This window comes from Bubalus kerabau, chromosome 7, assembly GCF_029407905.1.
Source record: "Bubalus kerabau isolate K-KA32 ecotype Philippines breed swamp buffalo chromosome 7, PCC_UOA_SB_1v2, whole genome shotgun sequence".
NCBI lineage: Eukaryota > Metazoa > Chordata > Mammalia > Artiodactyla > Bovidae > Bubalus > Bubalus kerabau.
In genome coordinates this window covers 89,454,964-89,465,474 of record NC_073630.1, presented here as the reverse complement: position 1 = coordinate 89,465,474, position 10,511 = coordinate 89,454,964, and positions in this window count along the sequence as shown.

Below are 10,511 nucleotides of genomic sequence, written 5' to 3'. Positions count from 1 at the left end.
AAATAGGGCTTCCCTGGTGGCTTAGATGGTAAAGAATTCACTTGCAATGCGGGAGAGACCTGGGTTTGATCCCTGGGTTGGGAAGATCCCTTGGAGGAGGGCATGGCAACCCACTCCAGTATTCTTGCCTGGAGAATTCCCAAGGACAGAGAAGCCTGGTGGGCTATAGTTCATGAGGTCACAAAGAGTCGGACTCAACTGAGTGACTAAAAATGTATAAATAACATATATATGTATAAATAACATATATATGTATAAATAACATATATATGTATAAAAAAGGTAACTTAGAGATAACAAAGAATTCAAAGAACTTTAATCCAGACTTGGAATAAAAAGAAAATATAGATAACTAATTGTAAGAAAGATTAACAAACATTTGGTCCTACTCAAAATGTCCATAAGACATTTGGTCCTGTTCAAAAGATCCACAGGCACTTTTGATCTATGCCAAATGGTTTTGAATATGACCAAATATAAAGTTGGCTCAGTTGGTAAAGAATCCATCTGTAATGCAGGAGACCTGAGTTCGATCTCTGAGTTGGGAAGATCCCCTGGAGAAGGAAACAACAACCCACTACAGTATTCTTGCCTGGGAAATCTAATGAACAGGGGACCCTGGTGGGCTATAGTCCATGGGGTCACAAGTGTCGGACATTATTTAGCAACTAAACCACCACTACCAAATATAAAGTAATTTTTGGCATGGTTCAAATGTCTACATGGACGTTTTGGAAAGGACCAAATATGCCCACATTTAAAGGACCTTTTAGCATGGACCAAATGTCTAATAAATGTTTTAGACAAGACCAAATGTCTTGCAAGGGTAAGAAAACAAAAACCAGCCACAATACTAATAGCTGATGTTTATTGAGAACTTACTCTGTACCAAGTACTATGCTATACAATTTACATGACTTCACTCCAACTGATCTTCATTCAGTTCTTTAAAATAGGTATTCTAATTTTTCGCAATTTTGCTAGTCAGTGGCTACGCACTCCAGGACTCTTGCCTGGAAAATCCCATGGACGGAGGAGCCTGGTGGGCTACAGTCCATGGGGTCGCAAACAGTCGGACACGACTGAGCGACTAAACTAAACTAAACTTCAGAGAGAGTAAATTATGCGGCCAACCATACATGTCAAATATGCCCTAAAAGCACTTAGAGGGGATAGCTTAATTTCTGGTTATTTAATCTTTAAGTCTCAGTTATTCACTCTTATCCTCATATTCTCTCATGAACTTATCCTATATTCACCTTCCTTCATGCTCTCCAATTCTGCTGTTGCATGTTATTCATGTCTCATGACTATCAGATAATTTAGTTGAGAATACAGTTACAAACATAATTGAAAATCTTCTCTGATATGGAAATAACAGATGCTCTCAAATTTTGTTCTTTCTGAATATTTGATATATAATCTGGCAGTCTCCAAATCTTTATGAACAATCACCATTGCAATAACATACTTTAAGCATACTCCAATAATATATAAAAATCTATTTCTTTGTAAATTATATATTTTTGTATAAATACATTATGTATGCTGTGAAATGAACATATATTAATTAAAGAGATAAATATGAAATAAATAATCCAGAATATATTATTTATCTATTATACAAAGTACATTTACTGTTACTAAAATAGTTTTAGAATAATTTAGAATGAGGAACAATGTGATTGAAATGGCTTTATGATTTTTAAAAATATTTTTGTATTTCTTTAAAAAATTTTTTTAATTGGTGGAAAATTGCTTTATAAGGTTGTATTGGTTTCTGCTGTACAACAATGTGAGTCAGTCATAATTATATATATGTTTTCTCCCTCTTGAGTCTCCCTTCCTCCCCACTCCCATCCCACCCATCTAAGTCATCAAAGACAGCCAGGCTGGGCTCTCTCTGTTAGATAGACACTTCCCACTAACTATCAGATTTACACATGATAGTGTATATATGTCAATGCAACATTTTGATTTGAAAATATGGTTCTAAATTTAGATTATTTAAGAATTTTGCTTCAGTTATTATAAAGATGAAAAACATATGTTACTCAAACCATACACTGAAATGTAAAAAAAATGTAAATTTTTTCCTGTGCTTACCAAGTCATGTACTCAGCTTTCAATCTTATCTAACATTTAGGACAGGGAAGCCTGGTGTGCTGCAGTCCATGGGATCTCAGAGTCAGACACGACTGAGCGACTGAACAACAGTGACCATTTAGGAAAAGCATTATGCTGGAATTTGGTAATAAATTTGTGTCTTCATGAAGTATGAGGTGTCATTTATGTTGTATTTTTATGGGTCTTAACAAAGAAGTTCAAAAGCCATAAAAAGTTTTTGGAAAAATTTTAAATTAGTTAACAAATCATGTTTCCCAGGATTTTAAGAATGTTGATATGATTCCCCTAAATGATACATTTACATTATTTTCACTATTACAATCTTATAACTATAAAGTTTTTCAAAATGCCCTCTTGTTAGTTCACTTTTGACTTATATTTCAGAAAGCTCTTATTTTCTCACTCATTGTTAACATCAAATGTCTTTGAAATCACAACTGATGGTAACTTTTTGTCATAGAAACTAAAAATCTTGAAAAGATATCTTTAAAGAGAAAGGAAAGTGTAAGTCTACATTCAGTTAAGTAGTTTTCCATGAGATGATGGGAAAACCTTGGTGTGTTTAAAGAATTTTTTTGTCTCCTTAGAAAGTAAAATTTGTTCCTATTTAAAGGCCTTGTCTTTATACAATTAATTATGTACAAGGCACCCTATTGTCTGCAAACTGGAATCCATTGCAGTGCACAGAGTAAAAAAAATAATTGTTATCTATAGCTTAAAATACTATGTTGTATATTTGAAAGTTGATTAGAGAGATCTTAGACTTTCTTATAACAAAAGTGTAACCATGTGGTGATGGATGTTGACTAGATTTATTAAGGTTATCATTTCACAATATTTACATATAGAATCCTTATATTATGGATCTGAAACTAATGTATTGTTATATGTCAATTATACCTCAATTTTCAAAAAATTGGAAGTGCCACTTAATTCTTTTGTCTTCCTAGAATTTCTCTGTTTCCTCATAATTCGTTCATAATATTAAGTCAGATTTAAATCACTTCTGTCAAGATGCCCAGGTATAATGAATCACCTTTCCATCAGGCCTCTTTTCTTCATCTGCCTTCTGACCCACACCAGAGTACTCTGGTGATACAGAGCTAAAATATGCCCTCCTCTTAAAAGATTAAAGTGCTTAGTTGCTCACTCATGTCCGACTCTTTGTGACCCTGTGAACTGTAGCCCGCCAGGCTCCTCTGTCCATAGGGATTCTCCAGGCACGAATACTGGAGTGGGTTGCCATGTCTTCTCCAGGGGATCTTCCCTACCCCAGGGATCAAGCCCTGGTGTCTCTCATTGCAGGCAGATTCTTTACCCTTTGAGCTATCTTGTGATACAGACAAGTATGAAAAAAATAGAAATTTGCTCAGATTTCTGTTATAACCTTAACTGAAGGAATATTTTCCCTCAATAGTTAGAAAGTGAAAGAAAGTGAAGTCTCTCAGTCGTGTCCCACTCTTTGCGACCCCATGGACTGTAGCCTGTCAGGCTACTCCGTCCATGGGATTTTCCGGGCAAGAATTTTGGAGTGGGTTGCCATATCCTTCTCCAGGGGATTTTCCCGGCCCAGGGATCAAACCTGGCATCTCCCGCACTGCAGGCATACTCTTTAATGTATGAGCCACCAGGGAACCCTTTACAGTTATTGATTGTAGAACAGCAAATACAGGAAAATAACATCCTTTAACATTCTGGCAATCCTTTAATAATGGCCCCATATTATTCAATTATATAAGAAGTAATGATTGAATGATCTATTAATCTCTTATCAGGAAGGTTATTTAATGTAAGCTGATTAAAGAGATTGTGTTAAAAAAAAAAAGTAAAATATATACTCAGATTGTTCCAAAAAGAAAAGGAATATATTCATACCATAGAATTGAGACTGCCTTCTATGCCAGAAGTGGTAAATCTTTTCCTTCTTTCTTGGGCAAAGGAAAGTTATTTGTCTGTTGTTTTCAATTACCTACACCTTTCCACACATTAGACACATATGTCTCAGGTTCCCAAGGTATTCTCCATTGTGGAATCAAATACCTTACCTGTTTCAAAAGTGCTGTTTTGCACCAAATTTTAAAATAACATATTTTATGTATGACATTTCAAAAATAATTTAGACTGGTTCCCTACTTACCTTAATAATATAATTATGTCCATTGCATTTTTCCTTGTCTTTGATTTGTTTAACTATTTTAATCTACTTAGATTATATATGCAAACAGGAAAAGTATTCTTCCAATATAGAGAAAGCAATATTTTGGGATAAAAAAGCTATTCTTGTGTTTCAGGGCAATAAAGAAATTTCACAACCTATTAATGAGCAAATTTGTATGCTTTATTGTATATGATTTAATAAAATCTAGAATTTATTTAATTATTAATTGAAAATCTACATTTAGGGCTGGTGCACTGGCACAACCCAGAGGGAAGGAATGGGGAGGGAGGAGGGAGGAGGGTTCAGGATGGGGAACACATGTATACCTGTGGCGGATTCATTTTGATATTTGTCAAAACTAATACAATTTTGTAAAGTTTAAAAATAAAATAAAATTAAAAAAAAAAAAAGATGTAAAATGTCAGCATACCATTTGGCTGAAAGACCTATATTTGTTATTGGGCCATAACATGTGCCTTTGTTCTTAAGATATCACTGGTAATAAACCAGCACAAAACCCATGTTTGTTCCCCCTGAAAGGTAAGGATTATCCTTTATATTGCAGAAGTGTGTTACCAAGAAAATGTATTCTTTGTAGAACATGTGCCTTTTAATCAATGAGGACAAAAAACTGCCTGTGTCTTATGTCTTCAAGTCAGAATGAATAATAACTACTTTTGGATTTTGTTTTCATTTTTCTTGACTATGGTACATGCACATAGGAGACAGTTAATAATAAAGGAATTCACAGTGGATGCTATAAACTGAGTTTTCAAAAAATTTTAATCCATCTTTATTTCCTGTTTTGACTTACTTTCATGAAGTATCCCTCACATTTCTTCACATTACAGGTATTCTTGATAATTGTAAGGATTTTACAAACAGAGAAAATCCATTAATAAGAATTTAAATGATTTCCCTAAAATCTTACATTTAGAAAGCAATCAGATTTGCTTTATAATACTAATAACTGACATTTGCTTTTCCAATGCATATCACTGAAATAAAGCAGTGATCATTCCAAATTTTCAATCAATGTCCTTCACTTTCTTCCTTTCTTTATTTAATAATGAGTTTTTCCCTTCAAATTTTATTGAGATACAATTGACAACTATCACTGTATAAAGCATAGAGCTTACTTATTTGACTTACATACATCATGAAATGGCTATCACAACAGATTTAGTAAACATCTGTCATTTTATATAGACGCAATTTTTAAAAATAAAAAAAAAATATTTTCCTTGTGATGAGAACTCAGGATTTACTTCTAACAGTTTTCATATATGCTACTGTTGCTGCTGCTAAGTCACTTCAGTCGTGTCCAACTCTGTGCGACCCCATAGACGGCAGCCCACCAGGCTCCCCAGTCCCTGGGATTCTCCAGGCAAGAACACTGGAGTGGGTTGCCATTTCCTTCTCCAGTGCATGGAAGTGAAAAGTGAAAGTGAAGTCACTCGGTCATGTCCAACTCTGTGCAACCCCATGGACTGCAGCCTACCAGGCTCCTCCATCCATGGGACTTTCCAGGCAAGAGTACTGGAGTGGGGTGCCATTGCCTTCTCCGTTTCAAATATGACATAGTGTTAATTATATTTAGCAGATTGTACCTTATGTCTCAAGTACTTCTTTATCTTATAAGCAGAAATTTGTAATATTTAAATGCCTCATCCAAATCCACCTTCACCCCCATCCACTTCTGGTAACTATAGAACCGATTTCTTTTTTGTATGACTTTGTTTTCTAAGTAGAGTTGACCTAAACTTGTGTTAATTCTTGCTAGACAACACAGTGTCAGTATTTCTCTAGATGTAAAATTATCACCATGATAGGTCTAGTTATGAAATGCACCATATGAAGATATTAGATAGTTATTGACTATATTCCCCACACTGTACATTTTATACCTGTTACTCATTTATCGTGAAACTGGAAGTTTATGCCTCTTAACCCCTCACCAATTTCTTATCTCTCATCATCTCTCCATCTCTCTACACTCTGGCAGCCACCTGTGTCTCCTCTGTATCTGTAACTCTGTTTCTCTTTTGTTATTTTTGTTCATTTTTTCTGTTTTTCTTTATGTCCACATATGAGAAATAATATAGCATTTGTTTTTCCCTGTCTGACTTATTTCACTTAATACTCTCCAGGTACATTGATGCTGCCTCAAATGGTAAAATTTCATTCTTGTTTATGGCGAAATATTATTCCATTATATATATATCATTGAATACTATTATATATAGCAGTAATAGATAGTGGGATATATATGCACACTGACAGAGAAAAATCCACTGCAAAAGGAAGAAATTAAATGATTTCCCCAAAATCTTACATATAAAAAGTAGGGAGATTTGTATTACAATATGTGGCTTTCCCAATGTCCAATAGAACTGGGACTCGAATCTAGGCAATTCTGTTCTGCTTTAAAACCCTACCTCATCCTTGACCACGGAGAAGGCAATGGCACCCCACTCCAGTACTCTTGCCTGGAAAATCCCATGGATGGAGGAGTCTGATAGGCTGTAGTTCATGGGTTTGCTAAGATTCGGACACGACTGAGTGACTTCACTTCAAAGAGTAACTAGTCTTTTTTTTTTTTTTTTTGGCTGTGCCGTGTGACTTGCAGGATCTTAATTTCCTGATCAGAGATTGAAACTGGGCCCCCATCAGTGAAAGCCCAGAATCCTAACCACTGAATTTCCAGGGGAATCCCAACAGAGACTAGTCTAAAATGTTATTTTATGATTATTTGAAATACAAAACAAATTACTGCTTTTACTTTATTTGCATGAAATAAAATGTATTTTTTTCTTTTGCAAGGTATAATAATGATATTTTCATTTTTCTTTAATAAAATTAAGTTGATATTATACACTGTAGTTCCTGAAATTTCTAAAATTTATATTAATGAGATGAGTGACATCTTTAAAGTTATTGCATGTTTTTAAAGGCATAAAAATCTGAGTCTAGGATTAATTTTATGTCATCTGACTATGTGTGCTAGTCACTTAGTCATGTCAGACTTTTATGAACCCATGGACTGTAGCCCACCAGACAGTAATTCAGTTGACATTGTTTGCTGAACACACACCCTATGAACATCTCAATGTGCTCATAAAATAATAAAGAACTTTAACCAAGAAATAAATACAAAATGGTGATTCAGACTTCTATAAATATAGGTGGCTCATGCTATTCTTTGCAACATTTTTAACTTTTCCTGAAGAACTGAAAATTTCTGAGACAGGTTGAATATAGTGAGTCTATAGGAGGTAAAAGTATAGAAAGTATAGAATAATGTGTTAGAACTCAGACCCCTACTCCACACTCTTTAATAATTGTACCCAACAAGTAACAAGTGAGAAAGTCTGTATTTGAACTCAAATTTATCTTGTAGACATTGAATTTCATGATCTCATCACTCTACTATGTTCTCACTTAAGGGTAATTACCAGATTTTGGGTCAAATTAAGGATTGAAGAAAGCAATTGTGAGATTAATTACATGCTGGCATTTATCAAGCACAATTGATTAAATAAAATTAATCTAGTTCCTATATCTAGGACTAAAAACTTTTAATATATTACATAATTTTATGAGTATTGACATAGATCTAAAAGCCTTTAATTCATCAGAACATCTACCAAGTTCATTCGAAGGGTCAAGATCAGTGCTAGTCTATATCACTACTAAGTAAAGTTTTGAGTGTTGTGTACTCTACAATTCTAGGTGGTACAATTCATATTGAAGTAAAAAACAAACAAACAAACAAAAAAAACTAATGTTCCTGAGATCTCAACAGACAATTGGTTTCTGAAGAGGAATAAGCTCCAGGTTTTGCCACCAAGGCACTTTAAATTATGTCAAATGAGTGGGTTGTTTTTTTTTTTTTCTTTTGAAGACATCTAAGGAAAGAAGTCTAAATTATTTAAGCTCACTTTTGTATATTTTATTTCCCAACGCCAATAATTTTTGGTATTTCTTGTTAATATTTCTTTATCCAATAATATTCCTTCACTGTTACCATCCTTTTTCCTCATCAAAGGTGACTGAGGTTTATGAGGGTATTAATATTCAGATGAAGGATTTCTCCAGTTCTGAATAGGGAAGTGAGGAAAAACCCATTCTGGCAACGCCTGTCAGTGTAATCTGCCTTCAGAGAGGGAGGAAGAGAGATCTTCCGCCTAATCCCTGCTTTCTTAGGTAGATGAGCTATGACGACACCAAGAATTTCAAGGAAGTGACTCTTACCATTATTTCTATCACAGGAGGAAGAAGACAGCCCCATTCTCAGGAATTAAAGGCAAACAAGCAATTTCAAAAAAAACGTTACCTTTTCCTTTAGACTCATGCATTCATAAGAAGGGTAAGTAGAAAACTATTATGTATGCAGACTTCACTGGTATAAGAAAAATGAAACTTGGAGAAAGTAGATAAATATTAGGACATTAAATTTCATAGTCTTAGATCCGATCCTATCACTTCATAGCAAATAGAAGGAGGGAAGTAGAAGCAGTGACAGATCTTAATTTCTTGGGCTCTAAAAAACACTGCAGATGGTGACTGCTGACATGAAATTAAAAGATGCAAACTCCTTTGGAAGTAAAATTATGACAAACCTAGACAGCATATTAAAAAGTAGATCTTTCCTGACAAAGATCCATGCAGTCAAAGCTATGGTTTTTGCAGTAGCTATGTACGAATATGAGTGTTAGACCATAAAGAGGGCCGAGTGGCAAAGAACTGATGCTTTTTAATTGTGGTACTGGAGAAGATTTTTGAGAGTCCCTTGGACAGCAAGGAGATCCAATCATTCAATTCTAAAGGAAATCAACCCTGAATACTCATTGGAAAAACTGTCCCTGAAGCTGGAGCTCCAATACTTTGGCCACCTGATATGAAGAGCCGACTGATTGGAAAAGACCTTGATGCTTGGAAAGACCAAGGGCAAGAGGAGAAGGTGGTAGCAGAGGATGAGATGGTTAGATACATCACCAACTCCGTGGACATGAATTTGAGCAAACTCCAGAAGATAGTGGAGGACAGAGGAACCAGACATGTTGCAGTCTATGGGGTCACAAAGAGTTGGACACAACTTAGCCACTGAACAACAACAACAGCAAATATGGAAAATGAAAAGAAATGCTCTTGAAATATAAATAGAGAGCTAGGGAAAACATCATAATCTGAGAAAAGCTGTCATCACTTTTGCCTGGAGTTAAATATCATAAAATAAAATGTCCAGTTTCAACATTTCCTCTCACTATCACTTTTAAACTTGATCTTTAAAAAAATTAGAACATTTATTCTGTATTACTAGGTTCAAAAATTGAGGATATTATTTTTATTAACATGTAGTGAAAAGTAAAGTTCACTGTGGACATAAGCATGCATGGCTAAAATTTAGAAGCCCTTTTCCTCACAAATGAATCTATAAAAATTACATGCATATTTATCATTTCTTTGTATTTACTTTGCATATGCATTTTTTTAAAGCATAGTACACATTCCTTGTCTTCAAAGAACTTATCTTCTTATAAGATAGATAATAAAAAACTAAAATTTATTAATAAATATCAGGCTATTGTGTAAAGGAAAGTTGCATGATGTTGGTCATTAGGGTTGATAAAATGTGCATTGATAATCCAATCATGAAAGTTTAAATTGGATGAAGTACCTAATTTTGATTTAGCAATTCTAACAATTTTTTTCAAAGTATGAAATTTTTTTCTTAATAGCAAAATTCAGCTCAAAACTGGCATGTATAGCATAATACCATTGGGTAGGGCAATTTGTGTAAAAATATTTAGAATATTTTTAAATACCCAAATATTAATAGCAGTTGTTTCTTAGAACAAATTTAAATTCACATTTTCTGTATCTTCTAGAATTATCTTGCAATGTAAATATATTACTTTAAAAATATTTTAAGATTTCGTGTGCCTCTAAAATTTTATCTTTCCCACTTGAAATAAAATAAAACCTTAATTTTTATTTAACTCTTCCTAGAATTTATTTATGTATTTATTTTATTAGACATGTAGTGACATTGGAAGAACTCAAACTTCTTGAACACTTCTGTTTAGATCGATTAAAGTGTACACAGGGTTAATTTTAGGGAAAAAAGAATACATGCACTGTGAATCTTTTCTTTCTTAATCTAGCTCTTTTGTTTGTTAAGCCCACATGACTTAGAAGTCACAAGTTGTTTTCTGAACCTGAT